The following is a 13,716-nucleotide window of genomic DNA, read 5'->3' as shown; positions in this document are numbered from 1 at the left end:
GAGCACTCCGTTTTATTATTGAAATGAAAATGAACATTTCTTTTAAATAATTGATAAATTAATGTGCACATCCCTTTTTTTGCAATAACTACTTTATAGTTTGAGCTCTCATTTCTATGATATATATTTGAGCCTGGAGGATTTCCTAATGATTACTTTACAATTAAATGAAACATTTTATTCTAAAATATGTCAAAGAAATATGTCAATAAAGAAATAATGATCATTTAATAAAAGACAACAAAGTTCAAAGCACTTTGCGTTGACTCTTATTGAATAATTAATAGAGCATTAAAACTTAAAATTGTTAAACAAGCGTAAACTAGCTGTGAATAATACGCGATTTCACACTTATTCAAAGAAGGAATCCTGATTTTTGTGAGTAGCAACTAGGACAAGCCGTGTCGCATCTAAAACTTAATTCGACGAGCTACTTTTTATAACTGGCAATAAAAATAATAAAAAAAATCGACAGCTTTATTTATGGTGCTTGTTTTATCTGTGTGGCAACAGCTGGAGGAGCAGCAGCAGCAGCAGGAGCTGGAGCAGAAGCAGCAGGCGCATCAGGATGTTCACTGTCTGAGCCTTGGCAGCAAATGTTGGCCACTCCTTTTTGTAGTTTTACCGTTGACACAATTTCGATTTTAGCCGATTGCGTTTGCTGCCGCCGCCTGCTGCTGCTGCTGTTGATGATGATGATGGGTTGCCAGTTGAGGCTGGTTGGGATGGGGGCCGTGGTTGGGTGCACGGCACTTTTTACGATGCAAATCGAGCAATTTGCACTTTTATCGCACGAACGGGACTTGCACGCTTAACACTCGCGTGATTTATGTGCCAAGAGATGGGGCTGGATTTGTGGGCGTGGCTCGTGCTGCAGCTAGCTGCATTGTATAATAAGTAAATGTCAGTTAACACTTCATTTGTCTATGTCGCTGTAAGCCAAATTCGAATTTGAATACGCATAAGAATTGAATTGGTTGCCCTTACGCTTGGCCGGCTCGAGCCCGGGCGTCATTTAAATTGGCATAATTAATGCGGCTATTAGCCGCGGAAGGCCTGCAGCAGCTGTTGACTATTCAAATGGCTTTAAGCCACCCACGGCCGCCCACACTGCAAGTTTATTGGCGTTGTCAATGTGCTGGAAGCAAGTTTGTTCACTTGCAAGTAATTGAAAGTCATTCTTTATGCAATAATAAATGAGTTTATCGCACACTTGGCCAGAACCAGCAACTAACCCTGGCCCACCTACCCTGCCAGCACCCCTCCATCTAAGCAGAAGCTCCATCCATTTCAGCCATGGCAACAGCTTCAATTTCAGTTTGAGTTTTGAAGCGTCACTTTGATGCATGCGGCCACAGCTGGCGCAACGCCAGGCCAAAAGGCTAAAGCCAAAGCTGCAGATGTATCTGTAGCTGTTGCTGTAGCCTTATATCTGGAGCTATGCTGCAGTTGTTTGGGCCATGTCACTGGCACTGGGATAAACAACTGATTGCTGGTCGTTTGGGCGCCATTAGCCTGGCCCTGGTATAGTGAGGGCCAACAAGTTGAACGTATACAGCGTGTCTGACACATTGCCAGTTCATCACACGGCCCAATGACGGATTTTGTTTCGGTTTGACTTGACACCAATGGCCTCAATGTCTGTCTCTCTTTTGTCTATCAGCCCCCCTCGCGCCTTGCAGCTTCGTGTGCGTCTTACAAATGTTTGCAAATCTCTGCACAAACGGTTGCCATCAAAGTCCTTTACATGCTCTCCTTCTCTCCTGCTCAATTGTCGCTGCCAGTCAGATATCCAACAAAAAAAAAAAAGAATAAATCCAGGTCCCCAACTCGCAACTTTGTGCGCACTCAAGCTGAAGTTTTTAATTTCGTTTTTTCGGGGGCAGCTTCATATTTTAATTCGCTATAAATCTAATTAGTGAAATCAAAAGCTAATCATGCGTTAACAATTTATGCGCTTCAGTTTCATTCCAAACATGGCCAAGCGGACAGCATAAATTCCCAACAAAACCCCCTCCCCACGCTGCCCGCCGCCCCACTGACGCATATTTTCCCCATTATGAAAAGCGCAACGCTTGCAGAATTGTTGACCCTCTTCCTTTTGTTTTCGATTATATATATATTTTTGTTTTTTATTTGTTCAAGAGCCATCGCTTTGCATTCAATTCGACTGCAAAAGCATTTACGAGGCGTAATTGAGTGCACGTTGATAAATTCACTGCTGCAACAACAACTCCATTGGCATTAAGTGGGCATATTGACTATATGATGCTTGATGGCCAAAATATATAAACTTAATTAAGTTCAAAACTATACAAAAACACAGCACACTAAACAGATGACATTAAATTATAACTAAAACGAGAAATTCAGGTTATCCTTAGCACGCCGACAATGTAACACCCTTTGCCTTCCGGTATTGCAGATATGTGAGAATTGAGAAGCTCCTAAATGCTAAGTTTGATGAAAATATCTTTGAAAATAAAATATATTGCTATAGAAACACTCATTTCCGACCGATTCTTTCCATAGTACAATATAATATAGAAGTGCGATCAAGTATGGACCAAATGTAAACTTGTGAACAAAAAAGTTTTCCATACAATAACCTACCTTTCGAACCATAGTTCTTATGGCAGGTGTATGATAAAGTGGTCCGATCTGGCCCGTTCCGACACATTTACCAAGTATCAAGAAGATAGCTTTAAAATAGGGAGACTAATTTGCATAGAAAAAGACAGACGCACAGACGGACATGACTTTATCACCTTGACTGCTGATCTAGAATATATGTACCTTATGGGGTCGGAGATGCGTTACATTTCATGACAAAATTATAATATCCTCTACAAGAGTAAATAAATAATTATGAATCTTTTTTTGGTCAAAAACATATCTATTTGCAATATATTGTGGCCAGATCTGTTTAAAAACACAATAGATTTTTACTTTTTTCGCATCGTAAAAATTATTCTCTGAGCAAAATTCAAATATTGAAACACAATTAGCAGAAAGCCAAGATATTGACATAGTAACTAGCATTTGAATAATTAAGCAATCGAAGGTCCAATATGAAAGGCTACAAAGTTTGGCCAAAATATTTTCAGGACGCCCACAAAAATTGTGATTTAACACGTTGGCACACTATCTTAGACAACAACTCCTAAAATTCGGCAAAAATTTATTAATAATAAATAAATGTGAATACGCTGATCAATATAATATAATCCAAATATTATCTCATGGCTTGGCAAGGCTGGGCAGCAGAAGTTTTCACCTTAGGATTCGCTGTTCTTAATACAGCTAATCCGACTTAAGGTACGGTTCATAGTTAATAATAAATAGTCCAGGTTTGCAGCCTTGCTTACCAGCATTGCCCTAGCTGAGCGAGAAAACAAAACTTAAAGGCACACAAACTTAATACATTTAAATAGATAGAATACTATTAATATTATCAACAAGCAATTCATTGACACTATTTTCTTTAAATACGTTCAATTCTAAGCACTTTTATCATTAATGTTAAGAAGCACTTGCCAAGCATATCAAAGCTGCCAGCGTCAAATGTAAAGCCCACTTAAAGTTTAAAGCACATTGCAACTCGCATTTTAGCCAGTCGTAAATTTTATACAGATTAAATGCCGTTTTGTAGTCCTTTTCGGCAACACACCTGTCAATTAATTATCAAAAAACATAATTTTCCCAAAGAGTTTATATTTTTTTCGACTTTTATCCTAATTGAAATGCCAACCTTTTTCGCCGACAGCGATGCTTGTCCGCTTTTTTATTGTGACAATTCTCGTTTAAATGAAACAAGTTGATAAATATTTTCACTGTGTTCAGTTGCATGACTTAAAGGCACATCAAATGCAGAGCTGCCAGAAATATGAATTTTTATGCAATTTGCAGTGTTTTTCACAGAGCGCAGAACAGAAACATTTAGCATTCGAGTGCTGTAATTATGTAAGCATGCAAGGTCTATATGTCTGTATGTATGCATGTACTGATGTATTTAAGTGCTTTATATTCCGAGCGCGAAGGACGCACAACTAAAACTTTTATGGGCCTTGGCCATAAACAACAGTCACTCACTTTGCTTCAAAGGCCATTAAAATTTTACGCGCCATTTTATAATGATTTTCAACAATGATGTGCAAATGGGCGCCAGATAACCGACTGATTTCAATTAGAGATGCGAATACGCTTAATTGAATTTCAGCCAGGGCTGCTTAATTACCTAGCGCCAAATTATAAATTGCAAATTTGTGTGCCATCAAATCAGGGCTGTTAAAACCAAACAGAAAAATACACAGAAATGTATAAAAATAAGTTTCAAGTTTAATGCAATGCAAACGCTGGCAATGCTGCGCATTATCAAGTAGCCGCCCCGTAGCCCAAGAGTTTGGGCAAACGGGCCAACAAATATTTACGCAAAATTTATAGCACGCACTTGCGGCCAAAACAGGTTTCGCCCGGCAACGCATAAGGTATAAGGCCTGGGCAGAAAAAGTTGACAAACAATGCGTCGAACGAACCGAAAGGAAGAAAAAAATATAAATAAAATAAAATCAGGTTAAAATTAAAATTTCGCACGAATAAACCAAACAAGGGCGAACGACGCCGGCAAAACCTTCAGACTGCGCAATGCTCTGTTACCAGATGGCAACAATAGATCCGAGCAGGATCAGAGAGAAACCAGTTAATTCTAAAATTTGTGCTTAGGCAATGCAAAAGATATCCAATTTTACAATGAAACACATTTCAAGAAACTAGATGCTTCCAGTTTTGTCCCTTCTAAGGACAGACTCACAACAAATATGCCCTCTTTCTTATTCGTAAACAGAGCATAAAAACAAAAATGCAAAGAGCAAAAAACTTGACACAAGCCGGAACGATAACGAGTAGCTACCCACAGCAAAAGTCACGTTTCATACGCAAAATTATGAAAATGCCAAACAGTGGCGCATAATTTTAACTTTTAGCCCGGCACCCAAATGCCCCGATCCACTTCCCTCCCAGTAACTGGCACCCGCGCCCAGGCCCATACAGACGACACCCTGTCTCCACAGGCCGAGCATATTAGACACACATGATTGCGCCGGCCAAATGAGGCGATTTTAATTAATTCGGCAGCTGAAGCGTTCAGCGATGTGTATGCCGTCTGCTAGGAATAAAGCGCAGATTTTTACAGGGTATATTTAAAAATTAATTTGCCACGCAGCAATTAAGAGAAACGGGCTAACTGGCTAAAAATCAACATTAAGTTCATTAAAGATTTTTATTTGTCTGCTGCTGTTGATTTTACTAATGCCATTCATAAATATTTTGTAAATTACTTAAGATTTCGCATAATTTGAAGGCCGCTTGGCATGCGGATTGACAGTGGCTGTCAAGGCTTTGGCTTAATTAGAAACTCGTCGCTGGAAACCCGCAACTCATCAGCTGTAAACAGCGAGACAGGAGACAGGACAGGGCAGGACAGCAGACAGGCGTCTCATCCTTGCCAATGTCCTGGCACTTGTTCTGTCAACGGCTTAATTCAAATGCCGGCTAAAGAGGGGGGGGGGGGGGTGAATTGTGCAAAGGGCGGGAATGGTGCCTTTGTTAGGCATCCACTGGCACTCTGGCATTTTCCGAATGGACGTGGGACTTATGCTTTTGCACACTCATTAAAATTCAACAAAATTGTTGCCAAATTAACTCAAACATAAGCGAGCAATAAAATTTCCATATTTTCCCTTGCCACCAAAAATACACACACACACACACACACACACACAGCCGCAGGGAGAGAAGTGACAAAGTGTTTTGTCTCCTTGCGGCTGCTGTCCTGTTACGGCCTCCCTCCACCCCCTTCCCCACAGCTGCTAGCTGTGTGACAGCTTCTCAAATCCTTAAAAATGAGCAACCCGAAACTCAACTGAAACTACGCATTGAAAATACAAATATTGAAACAACAAAAGTGGCTTTATTTAAAGTGTTAAATACGTGCTAGAGCTTAAAGAAGGCAGCATATTAAAGCTTTACGAAAGGTCCTTTTAAGTCCTTTCACCTTCATTTTGCTACCCTCAATGATCGTGCAAATGCAGCTGCTTAAATTTAAGACTTTGCCTTAAACTTAATACGTGTACGTAATATAAATATAAATACTGTCATGTCCATATTTCTTGTAGAAAAGAACTTTAGATTTGATGATTTCTTTAATTAATCTTCTTATTAAAAGCTTTTAAACATGGTCAGCAATAAATCTAAACTTGGTTCGTTGATAGATTCAAATCCGAATTTGAGCCACTTTAAGCCAAATTTTACTGATACGAATATCATTATCTTGGCGGAAAAATAACTAAATCGATTTACATAGAAAACTAACAAAATTTACGACAATTTCGCAAACAATTTTTTACTTTTGTGGGTTTTTTTTTTTAATTTTTTTTGCTCAGATTTCAGCAATTGCAAATAAGATTAATACTTTCAATTGGAGCTGAGCTGAGCAAAGGAAAGTTTTCTTTAGAAATTCTTTTCGGCGGTGTCACTGACACCGTTTCAATTCAAACTTTTGCACAAAGCCTTTAGATTTTATTCCATTTCTTTGCGTAGTTTATTTTTATATAAAATCTTCTTTTTTCGTTTTTCTTCATGTTGGCAGAACTTCAAGAGTTCTTTTAGGGCCAGTGGCCCTATTGACGCCTGCAGCGACCGCGACTCATTGAAATGGGTGATAATTTACCATTGATTGCACTTTGTCGCTGAAGTTTTGTGCTGCTGACAACTTTTGCCGCGGGGCAGCCGGGCAGCCGGGCAACTGCAATTTGGCCGTTCTTTTTTCTTTATACTTTTTTTCGCGCCATTCAGAGCACTTCTCCAATGCAATTTGGCCATTTTCATATTCTACTCTTGACGCCGCGCTACCGGACCGCAGCAAGCCTGTCTAAGCCAGTTTACTTTTAAAGAGACTATCTGCTTAGCCGCTTTTAGGTGGAACTTTGTGTATAAAAGCAATTAGTTTGAGATTTCTCAGCTTTGTGCACGGCTCCCGAGCTAAGCTGTGTGATAAGCAAAACAAAGCAACGACTGTCGACGATTTCAGCGAAATCTGACTTGCCCTGGCACACCTTTCTCACACCTTGACACTTGCCACTTGCCGTGGCTTGCCATGTCTTGCGTATCTGAAACATCTTGTGCCTGGAAACTGGGTAACAACAACAACAGTTACGAACTTGTCACTTGCACTTGGCAGCTTCATCAATTTCGGTTAAGTCCTGGCAAACCTAATGGCAAATGGGAAATTATCTATGCCAGGCAAATGTTGCCAGCTCGATTGCGTTGCCAGCAGCTAAAATGCCAAAAATATATTACGCCCAACAGTAACATTACGTATACGTAGCTTGGCTAACCTAGTTGCAACTGGGTAAACTGTGAAAAGTTTTGTCTATAAATTTCGTTACCATTATTTGACCTGCTTGCATACAATTTCACACACACACATGCATATACACGGACAGGCAACTTGAGTGAAGCGGCCTCAAGACACAGGCATTCGTGCATGGCAAACACTTCAATTGCAACGCACCAATTACAAGCCTCAGCTGGCTGCTGCTGCTTGGCACCGAAGCATAACTAATCTTTTGAGATTTCCAATTAAAAGTAAAACAAGCAACAACAACCACAACAACAACAACAACAAAAACAAGAGCAACTTGCAACAAGACAGCAAACAGAGGGCTAAAAAGTATATGAAACAAACTTGCCAAGACGTTGGGCGGCCAGCCACAGATTTTTCATACATTTTACGTGCAAAGTGTCTAAATTAACAAGGACGACAAAGTCAGCAGGCGGCGCGGGGCTGGCTGCTGCATTCAACTTTATAATTATGTTAGGCATGTTGCAGCTGCAACTGCAACGCCAGCTTAGTCCTGCCACGGCCATCATATTTATTCTTGCAACTTGGTTGTCTTGACGGCCGCGCAGGCACATCAAAATCGCTGCATGCCTTCAGTCCGTTTAATAGGCCAAGCGACTGATGCCGCCCCAGGCAGTGCACTCAAGACCCTTACACACACACAGCCCACTCACAGCCCACACACACACACACACACACAGAGAGCACGCCCACTGGCTGTAAAGCTGAGCTGAGTTTGCAGTTTGGCTTTTGTGTTGTTGCCGGCTTAAAGTTGTAGCTGGTTTTGGCTTTCACTCGTTTCTTTTTTTTTGTTTTTTTTTTTGTGCCCTGCTATGAAAATTACTTTTACGTCAGTCATATGCACCACTCGGGCACCCGGTGCGTATGAGTAACTTAATTAGAAAACTTTGCCCATAGCCGATGCGCCAGGCACCAGCATGCTCCGGCTATAGGGCCATAAGTTTTAGCCAGCTCGTGCGAATAGCTACTGCCGCCTGGCAGCCCAGCTGGGCGGCAAGCTATTTATGCCGGCTATGAAAGCATTGGGTTTGCAAGATTGCCGCTTCGAGTCCTTGTTATCCTTTGGGCCCTTTTGGCGCGCACTTTCAATGCAAGCATGTGCATATGACGCCAGCTTCCTTCGGCGGCCAAATGACTTTCGACTGGCTGGCATCGATGCCAATCCACTTAATTTGCATTCGACTTACAAACGGCTCCTTTCATTACAGTCACATTAGCTAAAGCTCGACGCAGCATTGTCCACACAAGCTACAGGCTAGGCGCTACCTCAATGAAGTTGAAATTAGCATTTGACAGGCGCCTGTTACACCATTCAAACTGAATGCTTTCCAAATCGATTTCTTTCAGTACAAAACAAATTGAATGCCATCTTATTTGAGCAATAAAAATACTTATTTGTAAAAGAGATGAAATATTTACAAGTTGGATAGCAAATATAAAAATTGTAAAGTATTAAAGTATTTCAACTGCGTTTTTTCTTTAAGAAAAATATATCTTTATGGAAAAAGAGACATCTGTTAATTCCTGATCGGTATTAACGGAAGATATAGCTATGTGCGTCTGCCTGTCTGTCTGTTTCTATACAAACTAAGTTTTAAAGAAGTTTAGATACGTCTTTCTATCAGTCGAATTGAAAAAATATTTTATGGTCGGTCAAAAATAAAGTAATTGTTCGTACAACTTATTTGTTTTCAAATAAGAGCTATATTATATCAACAATTGGTTTTAATTATATAGCTCTTAACAGAGAATAAGTCTGAGTTTCTTTATGCAACTTTTTCAGGATTAATAAACTCGGCAATAACGAGCTTCAGTTTTCTCCTAACATATTTAAATAATATATCAATGCTACTTTTTTTACTACTTTTCTAAAGGAATATCCAAGCCGCAAGGGTATTTAACCTTCAGTCCGCCAAGGATGCATATTCCTTCTTTTTTTTGTCATTATTTTCAGAACATCATTGAGACCAAATGCGAGCTTTAAACTGTTACTGACATATTTAATTACATACCTAAGTAAATATTTTAATTGTCAATCAGTTTGGGTGCAAAAAAAACACAAGAGGCGATTTGTTTATTTACAGTGCTGAGACTTTCATTAATAACACTTTGGTCACGAGCAAACACAAGTGAAAAGTTGCGCAAATTTGTAAGCTGTCCTTGCACACACACACACAAATCCGGGGCAATCACACAAGCACACACGCACACACACATATACACACTAGTGTGTACCTATATAAATATTGTAAAAATCACTCATGCCAAAAATGGAACGTTTTGCGCTATGCTTCGTGAAATGGCCAAAACAAACAAATAAACTGAACAACAATAACAACAACAAATAATTGTGCAAGGGTAACGTTTAAATCAAATCGATTTCGAGGGGTCTTTAAAATATACACAAAAAAAAAATAACAAAGAAAAACGAAACACACAGCAACAAAAAAAGGTCACACAAACAGAAAATCGAAAAGCAGGCAAAGGCAAATCCATAGAACAAACAAATGTGGAATCAAGCAAAACATTCACACACACACACACACACAGAGAGAGACTGGCCACACACACACAGACGGAGGACTCGCACAGGGCGAGCGTAAGGACACCCAAAAGCTTTTACTGCTGTACAGCTGCTGCGTCCATTTTTTATTAGAGTGAACCATTTGGTGCGACGCTATTGGAAAATGGCGAACATATTTGTCCCTGGACGGCAATTATTGTTATCGTTATTGGCATCGAGCTTGAGATTGACTGAAATTTATTTCAGTTTGAGTGCAATACCGAGACGATGTCCAAATCGATGACCATGTCCATGTCGCATGTCCCATGTCCTAACCCACCCCGCCCTGTACTCCTAACTGAAACGAAGCAAACGAAAACAAAAACATGCCTCGAAACGTTCTAAAACTCATTTTGTTGCAATGTTTTTTTTTTTGGGGGGGGAGGAAAAAGGCGAATCAACTCGCCGCACAAAGCCCTGGCTAACAAAAATTGTATTGAAACTGCGGCCGGGCAGAGACAAAAGGATGTGTATAGGCCGCATAACGGAGCTTTGTTGGCCCTTTTTCGAACCTGAACTCGAATGCGACTCCTTTCTTGGCCATATTTAAGGTGTCGCTGACTAAGTCGATTAGTTTTCCATGTCTCTCTGTTGCTGTAGCTGAATCTAAATCTAAATCGTTGTTGCCACAAACCCAACGCATTACGAAGCGTGTCAATTTCGAGACACGCCCACACACACACACACAGGCACACACATACAGTTCCTTTTGGCTGTGTCTTTGGCTTCCTCTGGACTTTTTTTGACTTTACGCTTTTTGTTGGTTTCTGTGTGCGACCCCAGAATCATGGTCATTGTTGTTTTTGCAAATTGTGCGGTTTTGTTGTTTTTCCTGCCAAAGATAGTCGAGCTGCCGGCCCCTGTCCTTGCCCTTGCCCCTGCCCCAGCCCCAGCCTCTGACTGAGCTGTGGGCGTAAGCAAAACAATGTATCGCACGTGTTTGCTCTCGCCTGCCACCTGCCGCCCTCCGTTCAGATTTTCTAATCAGTTTTGTAATTGTTTCTTTTTCTCAAATGTCTGTTGTAGTTGTTGCTCCTTGTGGTTCAGGCTGTGGCACGCCTGCTTAACCTTCAGCTGCCAGACACAGACCGAAACTTGCCTATCTTATTTTTTTCTTTCTTTTTTTTTTTTTTGTTCTTGCCCCTTTCGGTTGCAACTTTGAGCAAGGTTTGTTTACATGCCGGTTAGCCTGATTTGTGTTTCTAATTGCTTTATTTTTGCTATTTGATTATGTGGGGGGGTTTTGCAGCTTGTGGATTTGACAAGTTGACTTGGTTATTATATTTTTGGTTATATTTTGGGAAATCAACACGAAAATTAGTTGACTAACAAAATTGACAATATGAATAAAAGGAACGATTACCTTTACTTAAATAGAGCAAAGCCTTAAGGAAGCTTTACCCAACTTATACCAATTGATGCACTTTTTACTTTTGAGTGTTTGAAAAATTTGGTCTTTGAAGTTGTGAAATGGCCGGCAAGAAAAGATTTAGAGCTCCCGCCAGAAACAGACACAAGTTCTTAATTTAGTGACTACGAAAATACATAAATTTTATTAAAAATCGATCTCATCCTGGCACAAATTTTGTTTTGGGTAATCTGTTTGTTTCTATATGTTGATTTTTAATTCTGCTCGTGAAAGCTATTTTTAGGCAGCCTATGCCAAAGGTTACTAGCAAGAATAATTGACTTACAGAAGGAAATACTTTACAGAGCTCGGTTATGGAATTGCCTAAGGGCTAGCTTCAAGTTTCGGATTCGCATAAATATCTGAGTGCTTTGAAGTTTAACCGAAAGCCAACGCTATTGAAAATGTTTGCTTAATAGTTTGTGCCACAAAAAAGTAAATAATATTAAGAATAGTAAGAACAATAACAAGAAAGACATTTGGCTTACAGTTTGAAGATATGTGAAGGATAATTGTGAAACTCGTAATTGCTGAGTTCGATCAAGAATGATTTTACAACATAAAATAGTTCAGCAAACAGATCTCTGCAAAGGTGACGAAAATTTTGAAACAGGGCAAAATCGTTATCATCTTTAGTGGACGATACGCCGGACGCAAGGCTATCATTGTGGATAGCTCCGACGATGGTACGCCGGAGAAGCTCTTCGGCGTAAGATGATCATGAAGATGGACAACAACAAGTTGATGAAGTCCAAAATCAAGAGCCTGAATGACAGCCAACTGATGCCCACACGATACACAGAACTCGACATCAGCTTCGCCCAAGAATCTGAAGGATCCCGTCAAGCGCAAGACGCATCGCTAACTCGCCTCAAATTCAAATCTTCCAGAAGCTGCAGTTCTAAGCGACAACTATATCTGTAGAGATCTCTGGATTTTTTTGTCGACGTTCTTCTTAGGGTTAAGCAAAAATTTACATTTCGATCGGTTATTCCTGTTAACTGTATGATTTTGTATTTAGTCTTTGATAATATTTGCCTCACATATGTGGAGCAGATTGGAGTTTAAAAACAACAATATTTTGCATACCAATCCAATCCGTTTTCAATATTAGTACAACAGAAAGACGGACCTATGATAAGTTTCATAGAGACAAGTTTGCAAACAAACAGACAAACGGACAGACAAAGCTATATGGACACTGCTGTTAATGCTGATCAAAAATATATATACCTTATGGAGTCGAAGGTGTCTATGCGTTACACATTACATGACATAATTATAATACCCTCTACAAAATAAAAATAATAGTCAGACGTAGCTAAATTGATTTAAGGCTAAATATGCATTATGCATTTGCCTAATGGGGTAGGAGCTGGGCTTTACCCAGGCGTTATAAATTTGCTGTCAGAATTATAATTAAAATTAATTATGATGTTAAACATTTATTTTAGAGCACTTAGTTAAAACCACTCACTTAACTAAATACTTGGTGGTGTTTAAATTTAAATAGAATGTTAAAGCAATTAAATAAAGATAACGATTGTTTATTTAATGCAAACAATTTCACATGCCTGCTGCAAATTTAGAAAGCACTCAAAAAGTGAATGCAAATTTATTTAAATGCAAATGTTAAAATCAGGTTTTATTTATATTTTTATTTTTTTTTTTTGTCATTCGGCTTAAATGTGTTAAATCAATGCCTGGCACATTGTAATTAAAATGAATTATAACAAAGCGCTTACAATAATTAAATGCCGCTGACAAGAGCACGCGCAAATTAAACAATTGTTGACAATACAAAGAAAAACACATTTATTTACATTGGCTTTTTCTCCTCTGTCTGCCGTGACAAATAAAAATGTGCGCATAAATAATTTCAATTATAATCAAGTCTTAAGCTGCGAACGCACAAAGGGCTTTGGTGAAATTTTAAATTGAAAAAAAAAGATCGCACATCAAAAATGGGTTATAAACATAAAAAGGAGCGAAAACGCGAAAAATCACGCGGCTGTTGCACGCGGCGTATGCGCAATTTGCATGTTGTCGCCGATTTTTAAGCGTTCATACATAATAATAAAAGACGCTGCTAAGTCTGAGGTTAATTTGCGTAATGCGCTGTAATTTTTTAATGTGCCACAAAAACGAGCGGCAAACAACAAGAAAAATAAATAAGCAAAAAAAAGAAAGCAAATGAAAAAAAGGGTTACAAATAAAGCGAAAGCACGTAAAATGCGTAAAAATTCATTGCCACAAATGTGAAAATCGGCTCGAACGCGAACTTCGGCTCAACTGGGCAGCGGTTCGTTGCGGCCAGTATGTAGG

General features: G+C 39.4%; 1 pseudogene; it reads left to right on the top strand.

Annotated features, from left to right (window-relative positions):
- The first annotated feature begins 483 nt into the window (after positions 1 to 483).
- Positions 484 to 12,381, top strand: LOC135432379 (uncharacterized; annotated as a pseudogene).
- Positions 12,382 to 13,716: the final 1,335 nt, after the last annotated feature.

This window comes from Drosophila montana, unplaced genomic scaffold, assembly GCF_035044405.1.
Source record: "Drosophila montana isolate Dmon_TW-CO22-7 unplaced genomic scaffold, ASM3504440v1 contig_3200_1, whole genome shotgun sequence".
Classification (NCBI taxonomy): Eukaryota; Metazoa; Arthropoda; class Insecta; order Diptera; family Drosophilidae; genus Drosophila; species Drosophila montana.
Note: the sequence above shows the minus strand (reverse complement) of the source record. Positions and strands in the feature narration are given on the sequence as shown.